General features: G+C 40.6%; 1 long non-coding RNA gene across 1 annotated transcript; it reads right to left on the bottom strand.

Annotated features, from left to right (window-relative positions):
* Window positions 1-262: 262 nt before the first annotated feature.
* Window positions 263-21,167, bottom strand: LOC132812003 (uncharacterized). The gene is made up of 3 exons (XR_009643443.1): window positions 21,080-21,167; window positions 6,364-6,433; window positions 263-430 (listed from the first exon to the last, which is right to left on the bottom strand). It is a non-coding gene; the product is annotated as an uncharacterized LOC132812003 (long non-coding RNA).
* Window positions 21,168-21,966: the final 799 nt, after the last annotated feature.

The following is a 21,966-nucleotide window of genomic DNA, read 5'->3' as shown; positions in this document are numbered from 1 at the left end:
CATAGGCCATTCTATTCCAGATGGGGCAGGGCACCCCTACAACAGCAAATCAACCAGGATTTCAGTATTAAAATACAAATCTGCATTCGCTACCATTAGGGAACAATACCGTGCAATATGCCTACGTCACTGAGACTTAATTCCACACTTAAAGCCAAATATACTGGATTTCATCAATGATTAAATATTAGATATAAGGAAAAAATTGTCTTAAAACAGGTCACTGCAAACTTAAAATAATTAGAAACTTCATATTGCTATCTGTAAAATGTAGAAATGAACATTAATGATTGGAGTCTAAAACAATTAGACGTATCTTCATTTGTAATATTAATCCAATGATTTCTGTGAACATTCAAATGAGAAGGCATCAGATATTTCCTGTGAGTGTTGGATGAGGAATCATTGCTTGGTTCATGGATGTGTTGACCTGGAAAAAAGATCCATTTTCCTTTGTAAAATTGGCACGAAGAAATAATGGTTTAAATTGAAATGTGAATCTCATGATATTTGTTACTAAACTTAAACAGAATTATTGTGTGATGTTGGTCTAACAATGAATTGGTAATTTATTTTAGAATGCTGACACATTAAATGATTCAATATTTCCAAACGAGTTTGCTCTGATATCGATGACACAGTAATTAGTATCAGTGAGCTGAGAACTAGAATGCTGGCATGATGGTTTGGAAAATACATTCGATATGCAGTGATTATTGATCAGAACTGTTTGGTCATTCAACATTCTCAGATACTCCTGCAATCTTTACTTGCTGTCTCAGCTTTTCTTCTGTGGAAATACAATATATAATCCATTCAATTTTCCATGTCATCAATATTCAGTCATTTGTGTCAGCATTACAAAGAAAATAAATCGATAAGGAACATGGGTATTACAGCGAAATACAGTCAACAGCATTTATAGAGGAAATGTTTCAATCGTGTCTCTGAGTAAACACGTGAAAAGGTTTAATGGGGATCTGTTCACAATGTACTTAGCCATAATTACATTTTCTTAACATGATGACTGGAGGGAACTTATCAGAAAACTCGCCTATATTTAGGAATTCCTTCATCTCGATACATGTTACTATCAGCATCCTCAGTCACAAATAATGAAGTGTGATTATTGGCATGGGAACATGTGGTGTGTAAATTATAAGAAGGTATCTCTTGCATATCTTTGGGATGATGTGATAGCGTGATGTCTGCTGTGTTTACTTATCCTGAGAACAATATGATACTGACAAAAGGTTTTTCACTGAACAATTATCAGGTGGCCTTGAAGACCATCTTATGGCTTTATGTGCAGTGATCACTTTGATTTCAAGACCTTTGATATATTTTCCATGATTTGGAAAGTGATTAGATTACTTACAGTGTGGAAACAGGCCCTTTGGCCCAACATGTCCACACGGACCTACTGAAGCGCAACCCACCCAGACCCATTCCCCTACATTTACTCCTTCACCTAACACTATGGGCAATTTAGCATGGCCAATTCACCTAACCTGCACATTTTTGGATTGTGGGAGAAAAGCGGAGCACCCAGAGGAAACCCACGCAGACACGGGGAGAATGTGCAAGCTCCACACAGTCAGTCACCTGAGGCGGGCACTGAACCCGGGTCTCTGGCCCTGTGAGGCAGCAGTGCTAACAACTGTGCCACCGTGCCACCCAATGTTCAATAGTTTTGTGACAAATGTCTACATGTGGTCATTAGCTGGATTCAAAGCATTCAATGTGTTGGTGCAAAAACCCTTCATTGTTGACACTTTCAAGAGAGGTATATAATGCTCAGGCATTGGCTGGAAGTCAAGGTGTAAGAAAATTTGGGTCATCCTGGAACTGATTGATTCTCGCTGCTGTTTGACTTAGTTTGATTAATTTTGTGTTTGTCCTGATTTATCTGGCTGTAGGTGAATTTAGAATGTATAATTTCTGTCCAAGGGTCACCTCACATCACTGGAGAGTGAAAATATAGTTCACATACCGTGATAACAATGAATTGATAATTAAATCTTGTGTTTTAACAGATAAAATGATTTATGTTTTCCAGTAGGTGTTAGATATTGATTAGATATTTATTAAAATAGATAAACTGAGAATTGTAATCCTGTTGCAGGATTGTTGAATTGTTAAAAGGTACATATGTAGAGTGTTTTTGGAATGATTTGGTGGTGCCAGTGTTAGATTGGGCTGTACAAAGTTAAAAAAATCAAGCACCACCAGGTTATGAACCAACAGGTTTATTTTGAAGAACTAGCTTTCAGAGCGCTGCTCCTTCATCAGTTGGTTGAAGGAGCAGCACTCCGAAAGCTAGCGCTTCCAAATAAACCTCTTGGACCATAACCTGGTTTTGTGTGATTATTTAACTTTGTTTTTTGGAAGGAATTGTTTTTTTCATTCAAATATACAGGCTGTTCAAGAATTCTATCTAGCCTTCCATGGCTTTCTTTTAGAGACCACACATTTATAGATTACATTAGATTAGATTACTTACAGTGTGGAAACAGGCCCTTTGGCCCAACAAGTCCACACTGACCCTCCGAAGAGCAACCCACCCAGACTCATTTCCCTACATTTACCCCTTCACTACGGGCAATTTAGTATGGTCAATTCACCTAACCTGTCCATTTTTTGGACTGTGGGAGGAAACCGGAGCACCCGGAAGAAACCCACACAGACACGGGGGAGAATGTGCGAATTTCACACAGACAGTTGCCTGAGGTGGAAATTGAACCAGGGCCCTGGCGCTGTGAGGCAGCAGTGCCACCATGCCACCCACAATTCATATAATTTTCACTGTAATCAGTATTTCAAATTTGCATTAGATTTAAGATGAAAATGAGGACCAATTAACGAGTGCTTCCATGAATGGAAAACACAGTAAATTGAATTTACAGAAGCAAATTCAAGTTTGATCCGAATAAGCAAATCAATACTTTGAATGGAAATGATCCGAAAATGTTTACATCTACATTTGAACTAAGTCAAATGACTCTTTTTTTGAAATAATTGGACTGAAAACCTGTTTGAAAACATGTACAAATCAGGACTATTGACAAGTCTTGCTGTTAGTGCTCTTGGCCAATCGTAATAAAGAATAAATACTACTTTGAGTAACAAGTATCATGTGTAATTGCTGGGCTGAAAAGTAAGAGGATAGCTCTTGTATTTATTGGCAAGAATTATAACCAAATGTTTACTGTGGTTACTGCACTCAGTAACAATAAGATCAAGATCAATGGCTGTTAGAATCCTTGGCCACTCGTAATGAAGAATAAACACTGCTGTGAGCAATACGTATCTTGGATAATTACAGAACAGAAATTTCAGAACACACTCATTGTATTTACTGGAGGGAATGATAATCAGATGCTTACTGTGGTGATTGATCTCAGGAACAATAAGACAGTTACTCAGATTATTCCACTGAACAGTAATTAAATGATCATGAGACCATTGTCTGGCTTTATGAATAGTGTTTTGTGTGAGCATTGATTTCAATAACATTGCCATAGTATACAAGTCTACAGGTTAGGTGAGTTGGCCATGCTAAATTGCCCATAGTGTTCACGGATGTGTAGGTTAGGTGCATTAGTCAGGGGAAATGTCGAGTAATAGAGTAAGGGAATGTGTCTGGGTGGGTTACTCTTCAGTGGGTCGGTGTGGACTTGTTGAGCCAAGTATCCTGTTTCAACACTGTATGGATTCTATGACTCTATGATTCTTTGATTTAGGAATAGATTGATAAGCGAGTGCTAAAGATACTATTTAAAGTCAACAAAATCTTTATGTTGAGTAGAATTGCTTAGCAAAATGCATTGAAGCCATCATACACAAAGTGAGATAAGTGGAAGTAGTAAGGTATTTTGATTAAATAAAATGAATGTCATTAGTTAGATATTTTAAATTTGAAAAACTACAGTGTCCTCAAATCTAAAATTTAGAGACAATGTAATGTGATACATACATTTATTAATGACCTGAAGATAATAAATTGCAGATTCTGTGATTATTGGAATGAACAACAGACAGAGCAAATCCAAAATTGGATTGAAAAGCAATTCAAACTCTGCTTAGATATTTTCTAATCACCATTCTAAGCTGTTTTGGTGCATCTCTGTTGAAGATGGGAACTCAACGCACACTTCCTGGTCTCGTGGGAGACACTCTACTGGAGCTCCACAGGTTCCTTTCATTATGTTCCCACCAAGGAAGGGTGGGATTATAATTAATTGTGATTACTTAAATGAAAACTAACCAGTGTTCACTCCGATAATTGGGCTGGGAATTAATTCGACTGTTTCTATGCAATGGACTGAGAATGAAATGGTAATTCACAATAATGATGGTACTAAGTATATAGGCTCTTACGTAAAAATCAATATCGTGACAATTGAAGGAAAAATAAATAGACATATCATGCGCTTATTGTAAATTCATGAAAAATACAACTGCTGAATATGTTTAAAGCAATTTTTCTGATAATGAAAAGATAATTAGAATGCTTATCACCAAAAAAAATTCTTTCACTGTGACTATTCAGCTGCAGGCAGCTCCCCTTCCTGACACAAATGTACAACTTCCAACAATTCAAAATGTACTCTGATTGATAAAGGGAAGAACAAACACATGTACGTTTTTTTCTCGTGTTTACGAAAAAAGTCACAAATTTGAATTTTTTTAGCTTTAAAATATTTAACCCTTGCTGAGATCAGAAATACAATAAACCTTCACGTTGAAGAAAAATATAATCAAATCAAATCAAAATATACATCGATATTCACAATAATTGGGAGAGTGAACACTGCAATATCTTTCCATCAGTTGATGTACTGAGCTATAATTCCACTTTTATATCCCTTACTGGATTGATCAGTTATTAGATATTAGCAATAACTAAATTATTAATATGCTGTCAGTGAACTGAATATTAAAGAGAAATCTCACATTGCTGTTTGAACATACAATGTTCTGAAATAAACAGTAATTATTGGTGAAATGTCATTAGATATCTCTGAATCGATGAGGCTATGGTTAGTTTGATTGTTGAAATAAGTGGCATTCAGATATTTCCAATGAGCATTGGATGGAAAATCACTCTTTTTGGTATAGATGTGAAAAAAATGTTTTATTGGAGTATTGGCAATAAGAAATATAGGATTAAATTATGATGTGCATCTCACCTTAATGAATATTTTCAAGTTTTCTCAAAGGTTTCTAGTCCAATCATCAGTTTAAAAGTGGTCATTTTCGTTCAGCAGATCAGTAACTGCAAACATTTTCAACACATCTTCATCAAATCTGATAATTCAGAAAAAATACCAAAGCATTACCTGTGTAAATGTCAAACTATATCTTTAGATTAGAGTCAAGTTCATTCTCTACTTATTTTATTCCTATTTTTGACACCAGTGACTAAATATTGATTAGATTAAATGTCATATGTGTTAGACATGAGTTTTCTCTCAAAGATCTGTGCAACACAGGAATGGGCCCTTTGGCCCATAACGTTGTGCTGAACATAATGCAAAATAAACTCACCCCTTCTGTCTACCCTTGGTCCATATCCTTCCAAATTATCTAAATGAACATTTAAAAAAGCCCTAATGTATCTGCCTCTACCACCAACCCTGGAAGTTCATTCCAGACACCTACCACTCCCTTTGTAAAAAACAAATTGCCCCTCACATGCCCCTTGAACTGTCTCCCCTAACCTTAAACGCATGTCACATACTTTTGACATTTCAACTCTGGGAAAACCATTTTGACTGTCAGCCCTATTTCCGTATCTCCTGATTGAATAGACTTGCATCAATTCTTCCTCCATCCTCCGCTACTCCACAAAAAAGCAACCTGAGTTTTTCTCACGTCTCCAAATCCAGGCAGCATCCTGGTAAATGCCCTCTGTACCCTCTCCAAAGCCACCATACCCGTCCTATAATGTGGCGAATAGGAGTGAATACAATACTTTAAGTATGCCTTAACCAAAGTCTTATAAAGTTGCAACATGCCATCCTGACTCTTGTAATCAGTTCCCTGACCAATAAAGGCAAGCATGCCATTTGCCTTCCTGACCACCCTATCTACTTGCATGGTCACTTTCAGGGAGCCATGGTCTTGAACGCCAAGATCCCTTTGAACAACAAAGCTGTTCAGGGTCCTGCCATTACCTACTTTTCCTTAATATTTGAGCTCCCAAAGTGAAACACCTCACAGTTGTATGGATTAAACTTTGCCTTTAATTTCTCTGCCCATATCTGCAATTTATCTTTTTCCTGCTGCATTCTTTGACAACCCTCTACATTATCCACAACTGCACTGAACTTTGTATCATCTGCAAACTTATTAACTCACCAAATTAGATTTTAATCCATGTCACTTATATATATTTGTCCCGCAAACAGAAGGGTTCCAGTGCAGATCCCTGTGGGAAAAAGACAGAAAATGAGGAAAATGCAGAATTCTTGAATAAATGAGGTTTCTTTCAATGACAAAACTATTCTGATGAATAATCTCTGAAGGTGTGATTTTTGTTTTGAAATTAACCCAATATTTTAATTCTCAGTTTACTGATCTTATTGAATATCTAGTACAAACTGCTGTGAAAATATTGAATCGTTTTAAGTGTTTAGTTCCAACATTAATTATTCTTTAATTGTAATTTCAATTATCACACCATCATGAGAGTTGAATCTATTATTTCTTAGTGCCAGTATCATGATGAAATATTTACACTCGTTTCAGGTCAACACACCTGCAATCAAGCAAAGTTTTCTCACCCAACACTCATAGTAACTATCTCATTCTCTTTCATTTGAATTCTCATTTTAATTAAATGATCATTAATCAGTCTTATCCATTAAGAGATGACTAACTAGTTTTCACATCAATATTTCAGTTCTTTCCAACATATTGTACAATTACATTGCAGTAAGGGTTTCTCATCATTCTTAAATTTGTTATCAGCTATTTTTGTGTCTGATTTCCAGTATCCACAGTTTTTTGCGTCCTTGTATTAATTGTATTTCATTTCAATGCTAACATTTCTATATTTCTGATTATTACAATAAGAGCTAAGTATTTTTCATGTTAAACATTGTATTAATTTCACGTGTTTCTTGTGTATACAAACCAGAATTAACAAATGTTTGCTCTATTCTTTTACAATAAATCTTGAATTCTTAGAAATCACAATTTTGTGAAAATGAGGGAAATTATCTTTCGATTAATAGTCACATTGAATGACTAATGCTTTACTTCCAAGTCATGAGCATTACAAAGCAGTTTAATTTTGAGTACATAAATGACTGCTTCAAACATATTTAATTACTTGATTATCATGAGATTTATATTTGTTTAAGATCATTGTCGCTTCGTTCCAACATTTTTATGAATTACTAATTCCTTTTATCAGTCCATTACACACTGGAATTGTCGAATACAACCCAGTCTGATTATCACAATAAATATTTGAGCAGTTTTCCCTGTGAGTAACCACAGTAAGTATGTGATTATAGTCCTGCCCTTCTTGCATAGGAACATTATGTAGGGCTCTGGTAATGTCTGTACTGAAAGACCAGGAGGTATGGATTCAATTCTAAACTTCAACAGAGATGTGTCAAAGCACATCAGAGTTGATTAGAAAATATCTAAGTGTCTACTGAATTATTTTTCAATCCAACATTTTCTCAACTTGTATCCGTTGTTCATTGTAATGTTCACAATATCTTGAATTTATTTGCTTCCGTTCACTGACTAAACTATGAATGTTATTATGCTGCTTCTAAGTACCTCTCAACTTTTAATAACTTTGCAGTCATAAAGATTCTACAGTGTAAATTACATTTAAGGTAAGGAGGAAAGATTTAAAAGGGATCTGAGGGGCAACTTTTTTCACAAAGTGTGTTTGGCTCACATGGAATGAGCTGTGAGAGGAAAGGCGGTGGCTGGTACAATTATAACATCTAAAAGACTTTTGGACAGTTACATGGATAGAAAACGTCCAGAAGGATATGGAACAAACACAGGAAAATGGGGCTAGTTTAGTTTAGGGAACCTGGCCGGGCTGCCTGAATGGCCTGTTTCCGTGCTGTATCAAGCTAGCATTGTACAATTCAAACTTGACTGCGATGGGTAAAGGAGAGAACAAACGGGTGTTGATTCGATTTTGCGTCCATAAAAAAGTGACATGAATTTTAAATAATTTTGTCACAAGAAATAGTTCACTCTTATTGTGATCAGAAATACAATGAATGTGAGCATTGAAGTCAAATATAATTAAAACAATTCAACTGTGTTTATATGGTTAAAATAAAAATTGATATTCACAATCATTGTGAGTTTGTACACTGCCATATCTTCACATTACTTCATGTACTGAGCCATTATTGCATTTACTGAGCATAAATATACCCCCGACTGAACGGAACAATAATTAGATGTTAGCAACACTTAGATTTTCAAAATCTATCAGTGCACCGTGAAGAAGGAGAAATTGATGTAATTTTATCCTGATCGATGATCCAACATTTGTGTCTGAATCAGGAAGAGAGTAAGGAGATAACCAAAGTGAATATCAGAGTGACCACAAGATACAGTCCATGACATTTGATAGAAAAAGGAATTTGCATAATTCCATGGTTATTGAACGTTAATAATTAATTCCCTCCGCAGCTACTGAAGCAGTCCAAGTCCAAGTACAACAAGATCTGGACAATATCCAGGTTTGGGCTGACAAGGGGCAAGTAACATACATCCCACACAAATGCAGGCAATGACCATCACGTATAAGAAATAATCTAACCACCATCCCTTGACATTCGCTGGTGTTGCCATCATTGAACACCCACTATCAACATCCTGGGAATAATCATTGATCAGAAACTGAATTGGTCTCACCACATAAACACAGTGGCTACAAGAGTAATTCAACTGCTGTCTCCTGAAAGCCTGTCCAACAGCTACCAGACACAAGTCAGGAGTGTGATGGAATACTCCCCACTTGCCTGGATAGTGCTGCCCTAACAACACTCAAGAAACTTGATACCATACGAAACAAAGCAGCCCGCTTGATTGGCACAGCATCCACAAGTATCCACCACCCCCCCCCCCACCACCACTGATGCTCCGTAGCAGCAGTGTATACTATCTACAAGATGCACTGCAGGAAATCACTAACCAGCACCTTTCAAACCCATGGCCACTTCCATCGAGAAGGACAAGAGCAGCAGCTAGATGGAAAGACAACTATCTTCAAGTTCCCCTATAAGGTACTAATCACCCTGAATTGGAAATATATAGCTGTTCCTTCACTGTCGCTGGGTCAAAATCCTGGAAATCCCCACCCCAAGGTATTACATAGAACATAGAAAAATACAGCACAGTACAGGCCCTTCGGCCCTTGATGTTGCGCCGACCAAAGCCTACCTAACCTACACTAGCCCAATAACCTCCATATGCTTATCCAATGCCCGCTTAAATGACCATAAAGAGGGAGAGTCCACCACTGCTACTGGCAGGGCATTCCATGAACTCACAACCCGCTGAGTAAAGAATCTACCCCTAACATCTGTCCTATACCTACCACCCCTTAATTTAAAGCTGTGTCCCCTAGTAACAGCTGACTCCATTAGCGGAAAAAGGTTCTCACTGTCAACCCTATCTAAACCCTTAATCATCTTGTACACCTCTATCAAATCTCCCCTAAACCTTCTTTTCTCCAATGAGAACAGACCCAAGTGCCTCAGCCTTTCCTCACAGTTTTGTGCTGTATACCCACAGCAGGTAGAATGCAGCGGCTCAAGAAGACAGCTCACCACCAATTTCTCAAGGGCAACTAGGGACGGGCAATAAATGCTGGGCCCAGCCAGTGACACCCACATCACATCAAATAAATATTTTTAAAATGTCTACAAGATCAAAACAGCTCCACACTGTCCTAGCTGCAATCTCTGCCCCTTATTGAAAAAGATAAAAGAATCTGACCTTGCTCAACTTTCTCATCAAAACCAAGTACAGTATTCACCCCAGCCCTCTCTTATATGAACCAGCAGCATTTCCACCACCAACAGTAGATCCTCTTAAAATATTTTGTCAGTAACTTTTAATTAACTGGTTACTACAATTACAATGCAATCTGTACAAACAGATTAAATACCTTTTATGCAACAACAAATTTTCTAACAACTTTTCTCGATCTTTGTCATTCTTTTTAGTTAGATGAGGTAGGGAGGGATGGAAACACGACAGTGATGTAAGATATATGTAATACAGTGAGACAGGGAAGCTAGTATGGCTCATGTTGACTCTTAGACCCCACACAGTGAAGCAACACATTCACTGCATAATAAACATAACATAACATTTCAACCCCACTCACACCCGGAGTGACAGAAATAAAATGTGGATCGGTTGGACAGGATAGGTTTGTTACAGTTAGAGTTTGGAGAGTGAGGGGTGACATGACTGAAGTATCTAACATCCTGAATGGTTTGATAAGGTGGATGTGGAAAGGATGTTTCCACTTGTGGGTCATTCCTGAACTAGAGGGAACTGCTTTAAAATTGGGTTCACCCTTTCAGGACAGCGATGATGATATTTGTTTCCCATCAGAGGGCTGTGCAAATTTGGAACTCTCTGCCCCAGAAGGTGGCTCACTGAGTATTTTAAGACACAGGTTGATAGATTCTTGTTAAGGGACGTTGAGGGGAGATGGAAGACAAATCACTAACAGATCAGGCCTGGTCTTATTGAATGGTTGGGCAGGCTCGAGGGGCCGAATGGTCACCTTCTGCTTCTCTCACACATGATCCCCGGACTGAGAGCTTTGTTTAAAATTCATTCACTGGATGTAGGTGCCACTGGCTGTGGGCAGCATTATTACCCAGAGGGCAGGTAAGGCCAACCACATTGCTGTGGGTCAGGAGTCACATGTAGGCCAGACCAGGTCAGGATGGCAGCTTCCTTCCTGAAAGGACATCAGTGATCCAGATGGGTTTTTCCTGACAATCGAGAATAATTTCATCAATAGACTCATAATTCTAGATGATTATTAAATTGAAGTTCCACATCTGCCGTGGTGGGATTCGAATGAGGGACCCCAGAATATTCACTGGGTCTCTGCATTAACAGTTCAGCAATGATACCACAGGACTGTTCCCGAGCTACAAAGGGTGGGAACCAAAACCTTGATCAAACAGGGAGAATTAAGGAGCGTTGAAGGGAATGGGGGAAGAGAATGACCAAGTTTAGGTTCAAGGCAACTGAAACTAAAGCCACCAACAGGGAGGAGAACAAAGTAAGAAACTCTCACACAGCTGGAATTGGATAAGTGCAGATACCCCAGGGAGGTGTGGAATTACACAGGGAGGACAGGGTGAAGGCACGGGTAGGTTTAAAAGCAGTGAACCAAATTTTGAAAATATCTTTCTGAACATAATGTAGATCAGGTTAAAACTGAGGTAGGTGTCTGACACAACTTGCTGCAAGGACACAGACAGTAGAATCTGAAGTGATCATGAGGTAATGGAGGTAGAATGTGGGAGACAAGCTGGGACTGTATTGGAATAGTCATGGTGAGAGGGAACAAATGCTGGATGCAGGGTTTCAGCAGCTGATGGACTGACGCTGAGGTGAGCCATCGGAAACTGAGCAAGTGAGCACCATCTAATAGGACAGAGAAACTGATCCATCAGCCTGAAACTGACTGACCACGTGGCTGTCAGTGACTCCAACACAAGTGAATGGAAACATTGCTCAGAGCCTGTTTCTGTAACATTCAACACAACCAGGAAATAAAAAAAGAATAATTAGCTGAAAACAAGGCCCTGCTCTGTTAGAGTCTAAACTATTCAATGTTCAGTTACTGAACATTATTGATTCACAGAATATTCTAACCTGCACAATCACAGTAAAAGGGGAAAGTAAACAACATTCTTGGCAAAGACATAATGAAACAACTGCTTGTATAAAACAGCTCAGAACAAAGGGGCTAAATCCTCCACAAACTGACAAACACAGGTACCATCGGTTTATAGATAGACAATGAAATTCTTCAGAAAAACCCTTCCCTGCCTCTGGTGTGTGAACTGCCACTTATTTCCTTTGAAAAGAGTCTCTGTTTCCCCTCAGAAAAGCAGGTGTGTCGCGCACTTACAGACTGACTTACAGACAAAGGAAACCTGATCTGAGACTCGCAGGTTAATGAAGCTATTAGTGACAGTCCATTGCACACAACAAGAGCTTAGACCACAACAGATTCTAGTGAAACCAACTATGCAATGAAAAAGGTGAATTAGTCTTTATAATCATGCAGCCTCTCTCAATCAAATAATCCCAGTCAACTTCCAAACATTTTTAAACTATTAATACCAATGTATACATATTTATTTCCTTCCCTAATTTCCTCCAAAAATATATCTAATTATTCTCTTCAAAGTACATTTTAATGGTCAATTCATAATCACAATTCATTTCCAATTATTCTTAGAGCAAAACAACTTGCAAACTAAAATAGTTTTCATGTTAATAATGACACTGGAAACTTTGTTATGTAGTTTAACCATATTTCCAAATATTGTTTTGGTTCATTATTGCAGTGAAGCTAAAATTAAAGTCTATTTATTTTCTCTGATATCCTTCCATTACTTTATTCCCTAATAACAATGCCCATGGTGTAATGGGTGACAAGCATTAAAATAAAATCAAATTTTCATTGCAAGAACTGGTACAAATGATCACATATTATTCAGTTCATTCATTGTCGTTGATGTTAAGAGTTATTTTCACTGTATGATCATGTTAAATTCACTTAAATAATCACAGTACAATTCTCACCTCTATAGATCTGTAAAGTGAATGTCAAGTTATAAATATTTCAAGTAAAACCAAATTCACATTTTGTTCTGTTTTATTCCAGGAATGATGGAATGTGTTACATTATTATGGGAAACAGGAACAAGTGAAGGTGGTGGCTCTCAGACGTGAGGCCTTAAAGCCAAAGGGCCAGCTGGTAGTTACAGTGGGGGATGTACCTAGTGCCCCGCTCTCCTCAGAAGGCAGTGAGGATGGTGACACTGGGTAGAACAGGTTAGATGATGAAGCGCCCACGTATGGACAGAGGGACGGCAATGGGTGGGATGACCCACTGCCCTGTAAGGCCCAGAAGGCCGTGTCCATGGCACCGCTCGGCATCAAAGCTCAACGTGGCTAGACAGTAGGGAGCAACAAAGGGAACTGACAGAAACCAAACCTTAACCGTTTACCCGGCTGAATGACAGGTGTTGGTGAATGAACACCCAGCCTGATAGAGAAATGGTATTAATGGGCCTTATTGAGACAATATGGATGAATTAATTGAGGTACACAGTCTCACCGAAGATGGTGTCAGCCAAGATCTCTCAGGCCAAGATACCCTGACGTGTACATCAGAACCTGTCCCTGCAATGAGAAGGTGGGGGTGTGAGCCGGTTCCCCCCAGTGCACAGCTGACCAGTGCCTCCAGGCATTTACAGATATTACAGGGACACACTGGGGAGGAGACAGGCTGAATGGTCTAAAATAACCTTGGTGTCTCAGGGACCAAGGGTAATATCGAGGATCATACAGAGAGGAAGCCTGAGGTGTGTAAGGACCATCGGGGATTACCAAACCCCAAAGTGTGATGATGAAATAGGTTTGATGTGTTTAAAAGATGACATGGGACCCCATTTAACTGTAATTATAAACATGGGACTCCCAGTGGGAGATAATTCTAACCAAATGCTGAATTGGTCATGAGAGCTGAGGCAAACGCAGAAACACAGGGGAATAGCTTCAGTACAGGGAGGGGAACCAGACCCACAATGTTACAAGGGAAGCAGGAAAGGGCACATAGCCAAGGAACGGAGGCAGAGAGAGGGAGATAGATGTTCACATTGTGTGTGGCATGTGTTCACGTAGGCACATGCAGAGCCCATGAATATTTATTGATGCTGTGTTTGCTGTATTAATAAATATTAATACAGGAGCAGCTATATCAGTTACCGATATGGATTTGCCCCCACCCTCTCAATTACTAAAATGAGAGCATTTGGAGAGGGAATCGAGGAAGCTGGATGAAATAAACCTGTCCTGATGCAGATCACCGATATGGCAAAATATACTCAGATATGGGAGTGTGAAACTGAGGAAGGGACCATTCTGGGAGTTGCCATTTTAGAACAGTTCGGAGCAACTATTGATGTAGAGACCTGAACTGTAATATGGGAACAACCTGGCCAGGCCCGGGACAGGAAGCAAAGGAGAGGCGACATCTCCAGGGTAGTTACCTTGCAGGGAGACTGGAACAGTCAGGGAATCTGGGGAGTTATAGCTAGGACCCAAACAGCAGTGTGGGGAACTCAAACAGGAATGTGGGTTATTATCTGTGGATCCTGTAAAGATCGAGGGCCCTCTCACTCCCCACACAAACAGGATCCCATTAAAGCTGGGGCTGAGGAGGCAGTCATTGTGACAGTAACAGATTGAGAGAAGCAGGGAACAGTCAGACCGACAGTAACCCAGACTAATTCACTGAATCCAGACGGCTCATCCCACCTCACTATTGATTATACCTCCCTCAGTAAATCCGCCACTAAAGAGTATCCTACAGTAGCAAACCACACCACTGTATTTAATGGATTGAAATCGCAACAGGATATAGTCTCAGCCCTTGATATTGTGAATGGGTTCTGGTCCATAATGGCAGAATAAGCTGATGTTTAATATCAAAGGAAAACAGTACACCTGGATCCAGTTACCTCAGGGATCCCATAATATTCCATTATATTCCACCGATGTATGGCTGATGGAGTTAGTCTATTTAATCTTACCAACACCTCATTACCTCAGTTGGTGAGAAAGAACATATCCAAATATTAAACATAGTATTGTGTCAGTTCAGGCAGGCCGGGCTTAAAATTAACCCACAGAGAGTGCAACTGGGAAGGTAAGTAGAGGCGTACCGGGAACATCATATCAGGGAGATCAAATCAGGAAGGCAGAGGGGATAATCCCATTGGAACGAAAGACCATGATTTTAAAACTATCCATCTGCACATCGCGAAGGGGTAAGGCAAACTTTAGATTGTTTAATTATTGGAGGCCTTTTGTGGAGGCCAGAATTGGCAGAACCATCACAAGCCCTGACAGAAGCACTGACATTAGCCAGGGGTCAGGGAGTCAGCATATACACAGACAGTCAGCATGCCTTTGGTATTGTTCATGACCATGTGTTGGTCTGGGCTCGGTGAGGGTACATCACCTGTCTGGGGGCCACATAGAGCATGAGGAACCGGTCAGAGAGTTAGTGGGAGCAGCTGACTTTCCCAGTGAAGCAGCAATAATAAAGATTAGAGCTCACAGGAAAGTAGAAATCTCACACCAACGGGGCATTGAGTATGTGGGTAAGGCAAGTAAAATACTGACTGAAACAGTGCAGACATTTGAGGAGATGGCAGTGGCAGTAGCTGCAGAAGTGAGAGAGGAAGGTTTAAAGATATTCCCAGAAACAGTCCCACAACAGGAGAAAGAGGAATGGGAAAAGGGTGGGGCAGTAATTGGACAAGACAGAGTCTGGATGATCCAGCAGTGCCACTGCACTGTATAAGACAAACATTATTAAAACCATATCATGGGTCAGCCCATATTTAGCAGGATACAATGCAATATCAGATGCTCCACTACAGGAGGAGGCCTGGAACAGGGAGAGATACAGCAGCTTTTTGTTGAAGGGGTGTAGTCTTGTACACACTATATGAGCCAGTGAAAGCAATCAGGATAAAATGGAGGCAGCAGCAGGGACCCAGGGGCCCATGGGAACAATTACAGATGGATTTACATACACCCCCATCCCAATCTCAGGGAAGGAAATCCTGCTGGGTCTTAATAAACAGGTTTATGCAGTGGGTGGAAGCATTCCCCTGCAGATTCTGACCAAGGGACACATGTTACAGGGAACATAGTTAAACAGCTCTGTGGCCTGTTTGGTACTGAACAGAAACCCCATCTCCCATGCCACCCCCAGAGCTCAGGTACAGCAGAAGAAATGAAGCAGACACTGAAAGCTAGTCTGACTAAGGCCCTCCCAGAGACAGGCAGAGATGGGTTAGAGTACTCCCCACCATCCTAATTAAATTGACATCAACTCCAGCAAAGGGAACAAGGCAGTCCCCCTTTGTATTAGTGACCGGACGGACTACGCAGGTGCCACAGGGTGTGGCATTGGGAGTGCCCGAGATGTCCAATGGCAAGGATAGGGTCAAACAATTCTTGAATGAACTGGCAAAGCAACTGCATGAGCTGAGAGGGGAAGTTGCAGAGGGACAGAGAATCAGAAACTGGGAAAGGGAGCACAGACATTCCAAACCCAGGAGATCGGGTCGGGAGAAAATATTACCGGAAAGCATGAAGGAAACCCAGCCTTACTTGGCTGGGGGAGTCACAGAGTTCTCGAGAGGGAACTCTCCCACCATGCTTAAATGAGGAGCGCTGAATAAAGTTCACCGCGCTGCTAAACTCAGGCTCCTCTTTGATACTTCTCCCAGCAACAGCTGTGCAGGGGTATGTTGCTGGCTGGAGGTCTGTGGCCAGTGTCTCTGTTCCACAAGGATCAGAACTGGGACATCTGTTGTCTGCAACATATATCAGTGATTAGCAAGAAAATGTAAACAACTGAATTAGCAAGTTTGTAGATGGTACAATTGATGAAGCTGTGAACAGTGAAGAATGTTGTCAAAGGACACAGCAAGAAAGATCAGTTAGAAGGTTATACGGAGAAAATACAGATAGATCTGATTTGGACAAATGTGTGGTGATGCATTTTGGGAGGCACATTGCAAGAGGAATGTATACACTAAACGGGAGGGCCCTGAGCAGCATTGATATACAGAGGGATCTTCAGGTGCACGTTCACAGCTCCCTGAAAGTGGTGAAGGAGGTGGATGGCAGGCTTGCCTTCTGTCAGGGGAGTGAATATAAAACTGTAATTAGGCCACCTTTGGGGTATTGTGTGCCGTTTTGATCACCACATAAGGAGGATGTGGAGGCTTTGGAGAGGTTGAAAACAGGTTTACCAGGATGTTGTCTGGATTGGGAGAGGTTGGAACCACTTGGACTGTTGTCACTAGAAAGTCAGTGGCTGCGGGGTGACCAAGAGGCACAGAGTGAATAATCTGACTCTTTTTCCAAGGTGGAAACGACAAATTCTAGAGGCCAGAGGTTTAAGGGGAGAGGGGGGATGTTTAAAGGAAATGAAAACCAAAACAACTGCAGATGCTGTAAACCAAAAACAAAAACATTTTTGTGAAAAGTTCAGCAGGTCTAGCAGCATCTGTGAAGAGAAATCAGCGATAACGTTTCTGAGGAAGTGTGACCAGACCCGAAACATTAACTGATTTTTCTTCACAGATGCTGCATGACCTGCTGAGCATTTCCAACAATGTCTGTGCAGGTTTAAAGGAAGTTATGTCGGGCAAGTTTCTTCTCCAGGAGGTGGTCAGTGACTAGAATGTACTTGCCTGAGAGTTGGTAAAAGCAGAAACAATCACAATGTTTAAGAGGCATTTGGGCAGACACATAAGCAGACATGGGTTGGCAGGGATATGGACCATATACAGGGAGATGGAATTAGTTTGGAATGGTATCATGATCCGTACAGACATAGTGGGCCGATTATCCCAGTGCTGTCCTGTTCTGTTTTCCGGGGCGTGTAGAATGTGTCGAGCAAGAGATAATATTTTGAGTGGAATATGTCTCTTCATTAGAACACATAGTAAGTTGATGCATTTTGAGAGAAGCAGTGTAGAAAGGGAATATATATTTGATTGGAACAGACACAGGGAGCAGGACAGCAGGATGGGGGGACAATGTGTACAAATCATTTAAGGAGAGAGAACATAAAGTGTTTTGAGTAAATGTATAGGATACTGGGCTTCATTAATAGAGGGAATGATAACAAACTCATGGAATAGATGCTGACCATTGACAAAGCTCTAGTTAGGTCACAGTCAATCATTGCATCCAATTCTGGTCACCAGATTCCTGGTCAGAATGGGGAATTTAAAATACCACAGAGGGGCCAGTTCCATACTTTGCTTTCTTTCAGGATGCATTGGCGACTCAAGGGTTAAACATTCTCCTGCCAAAAGCCTTACTGCTGCATTGTAACAGTACGAGGCCTGTACTCTTACAATACAGACAGAACACCTCAGTAAGGGGAGGCGGACTGTACCTTCAAAATAGAACGCATTGCAGCCACACATGTGGATTCCCCCGTAACCCCAGACAGAGGAATTTGCCCTTTCCAGACAAGACTGAGAGCCCTGGGCACAACCCTGTTAAACTGCCTCCCGCTCCCATTGTCTTACCTCCCCTCCATATTAGCATAGGTAAGTGAATTCCCCATTTACTGAAGGAAGAACCCTTCTGCCTTAATCTCTTCCCATCAACACATAATCATGAACAATACGATAATCAGTTTCTGTAATCCATTCACACTTTATCACAGGACATCGCCATTCATCAAGCTTTGTAAGGTCATAATTACCTACTTTAAACTATGTAATGACAATCGCCCATGTGACTGATATGTCTTTGTCTAATTCCTATTAAATATACTGTCTCTGTGGGTAAGGCAGAGATTCATGAAGAACAGTCTCTGCAAGTAGACACTCGGCTACTTTAGAGACACTTTGAAACTCCCGCCAGCTGTCCAATAATAAAACTACTGCTGTTGTGCAGAAAACTTGTCTCGTCTGGATTTGTGGAACAAATTAGACATCAATATTGAATGATATGAGTGATCTTCAGAGTGTGGAGTACAGACTTACTGGTGTGGTTCACTGATGAAGAAAATGCACTCAGTGAATTGATTTGAAGAAATTTGTATTTTCTTTGAATTAAACAAGTTGAATATATTTTTGATAGAGCTATATAAGATTATAACACACCTAGATATAGCAGACAAAAAATATCTGTATTCAATAGGTGATCGCACAAGAATTAAGATCAGATGTAAAGTTTTGATACAGCGGGAGATGAGCAAGTGTTTCTGCTGACTGTATTGGCTGGAAATATGCAGAACATGCTGCCTATTATGGTAGTGCAAGCAGAGAAGATGAATGATTGATAAAAACAATTAGATCAGATCCGAGGGAAATAAAATTGCAGAGTTTGGGGGACGTATGGGGAATGAGAATATTGGATTCTGCTACAGAGAGCCAGCTTGGATTTGATGGGCCTCTCTCTGTGCTATAATGCATTTTATGTGGACTTGCTTAACTTGCTCTGGTCACCGATTAAATTGTCATTGAGGTAAATCTGCTCAGTGTTCCTACTCAGTCTAACACAGGCTGTCCTTCCTCAGCAGGAGATAAAGTTTTACTGCCTTATACTGGGTTCTGGGAGGGGGGAAGGGAGGGGGCGGTGGGTGGGGTGCGTAATGGTGTGTATAACAGTCTGCCAGCACTTATCTGAAATCAAAACACTAGTGCAGCCACACTAGGGACAGACTCTGGAAATGTGGGGAATGCCAGAAGGGAATTCTTTACCCATTCCCACCTGGAAACGGGCCAAACCAGTCAGACTGGGGAGAAGCTGTTCACCTGCTGGTGTGTGTGTGTGTGTGTGTGTGTGTGGGGGGGGGGGGTGGTGAAGAGGAGGGTAAGGGATTCACTCAGGCAGCCATCCTGCTGAGACACCAATGAATTTACTCATAAACACAACTTGAAGGACTTTTTTTTCTCTTTTCACACCAAGTAATGAACAATGGTATTGGCAGTCCTTCAAGTTATTTTGCGTATAGAGAACTTAGCTTTGGGAATGTTCACAGCATTGTGGAACATGTACACATTCACACTGGGTAGAGACTTTTATTTTCCTTTATTCATTCACAGGATGAGGGTATCGCTGGCCCGGCAGCATTTCCTGCCCATCCCTAATTGCCCAGAGGGCAGGTATGAATCAACCCCATTGCTGTTTATATTGATATTAATCAACACGAATGTCAGACTAAATTAATTATCATCAAACTCAAATCCATTTGATATTCATATATTTACAATCAGTGTTCAATTCACCAAATGTAGCTGAAGGGAGTAATCTTCAAGTAATTCTAACAGAGAAGATACCTGAATACTTGTTCAGCAAATTAAAGCCTGTTGTGTTTAGATAGTAATAATTTTAAAAAAGTAACTTGAGAATAATGAAAGAAGTTGATTGTTGGGTAACTGATAATCTTGTTTTAATCTGAAGTTAATTTAGGATTAGTTAACAAATGGTAGGGAATCCCAGCCCCATGGAGTGCACATCCAGTTCCATGTGGGAAAACCAGAACACTTCTTGTATCAGCGACAACCACAAGAACACGGAGGTGACACTGGAAATGTCAGGAACACAAGTTAATCCATGATTAAGGTACTGCACTCACTCCGAGTCCCCACGTTGATGTGTTCTCACCAGAGAGGGTACAGAGGAGATTGATCAGAATGTTTCCATGATTGGAGAATGTCTGCTCTGAGGAAAGGTTGGATAAGTTGGGGATGTTTTCCGAGGAGGATGAGCTGAGATTTAATTGAAGTGATAAGATGCTGAGGAATCCAGATCGAGTGAATAGGAAGGAGCTATTCATAACAGAGAGGTCAGAAACTGGAGGTTTTAGATTGAAACTAATTCTCAGAAAGAAGGGGAGTGGATGGTGGGGGGCAGGAACTCACTGATGGGCTTGTAAAGGCAGTAGCCAGCATCACATTAGAATAAAAGGACATGGATGTAACTGAAACGCTGGAACATGCAGGGCTATGGACTAAAGTCTGCAGAATGGGATCATTGCGATTTATTTGACACTTCTCCAGAATATTAAACTCAAGTAAATTTGTAAGTTACAGCACAGATTGAGGCCACTTTGTCCATCCTGTATGTGTTGGCTGTAATAGAACGATCCAGGTTTTACAGCGTTCTGTACTCACCAATGACAGCAACAATTTCAGACTGTGTACTCTGCCCTCTATGTGATTATGATCTGTTTTTTCAATGTATTTCTTTGGCAGCTGCTCACCTTGCTTCCTTGTTTCTTTCCCAGCCCTAACTCCATTCCCCGTGGCCTTGAGGGATTACATTTCTGCTGCTTAATCTCTCCGGTCTTCCCCGAGTGACAGACTGTCCTTTTGTCCTTGTCTCACCCCACCTTGCTCACAACCTGTTACATTTCTGATGGTTCCCAGACCTCTGTAACTTTCACTGCGCCCCCTGGGTCAATGGCATGAGTTTTGAATTCTCTTCCTCATGAGATAATCAGAAATCTTTCCGGTTGCAGTTGCCCCCAGATTTTATTTTGGAAAAAAAAAAGCATTTGTGTCAGAGTCAAGTGTTTGTGAGCCTTCATCCACAATCCTGAGCACTTAGACATAATATGTGACCCTCCCACAGATGTGCAGGTTTGCTGGATTGGCCATGCTAACACGGCCTGTAGTGTGTAGGTTAGGTGGGTTGGGCTAACCATGGAAAATGTGGGGTTATGGAGGTAGGGTCATTGCAGACTCGATGGACCGAATAGTTTCTTTGTGCGCCTCAGGGATTCTGTGATTCTAACTAGTTGTGATTATCGACACGTTTTCCTCATGCCAGGTTCATTCAGCTCAGGTACACACGCTGCCTTTGTGTTTCTGTTGGTTCTCACTCAATCCTTTCCTTCTGTTTTACAGCAATTTCACACTGTATGTGAGGGTGAGAATGAATTTGTCAATACAAATACTCCAACCGAAACCCGCACAGGTCAGGACCTGTTTCTGCTGCTGATGTCGCTCACAGGGAACAGGAAAATAAAGGTTCAGTCATACATCGTACAAGGACACAGAGGTTACAATCACCAGGAACGGGTACACAGCTTAAACCTCTTTTCTCAAGAAATAAAGGACGCTGGAGAGACTGCCTGGTACAAGTAGG

Source organism: Hemiscyllium ocellatum, unplaced genomic scaffold (genome assembly GCF_020745735.1).
Source record: "Hemiscyllium ocellatum isolate sHemOce1 unplaced genomic scaffold, sHemOce1.pat.X.cur. scaffold_2519_pat_ctg1, whole genome shotgun sequence".
Lineage (NCBI taxonomy): Eukaryota > Metazoa > Chordata > Chondrichthyes > Orectolobiformes > Hemiscylliidae > Hemiscyllium > Hemiscyllium ocellatum.
Note: the sequence above shows the minus strand (reverse complement) of the source record. Positions and strands in the feature narration are given on the sequence as shown.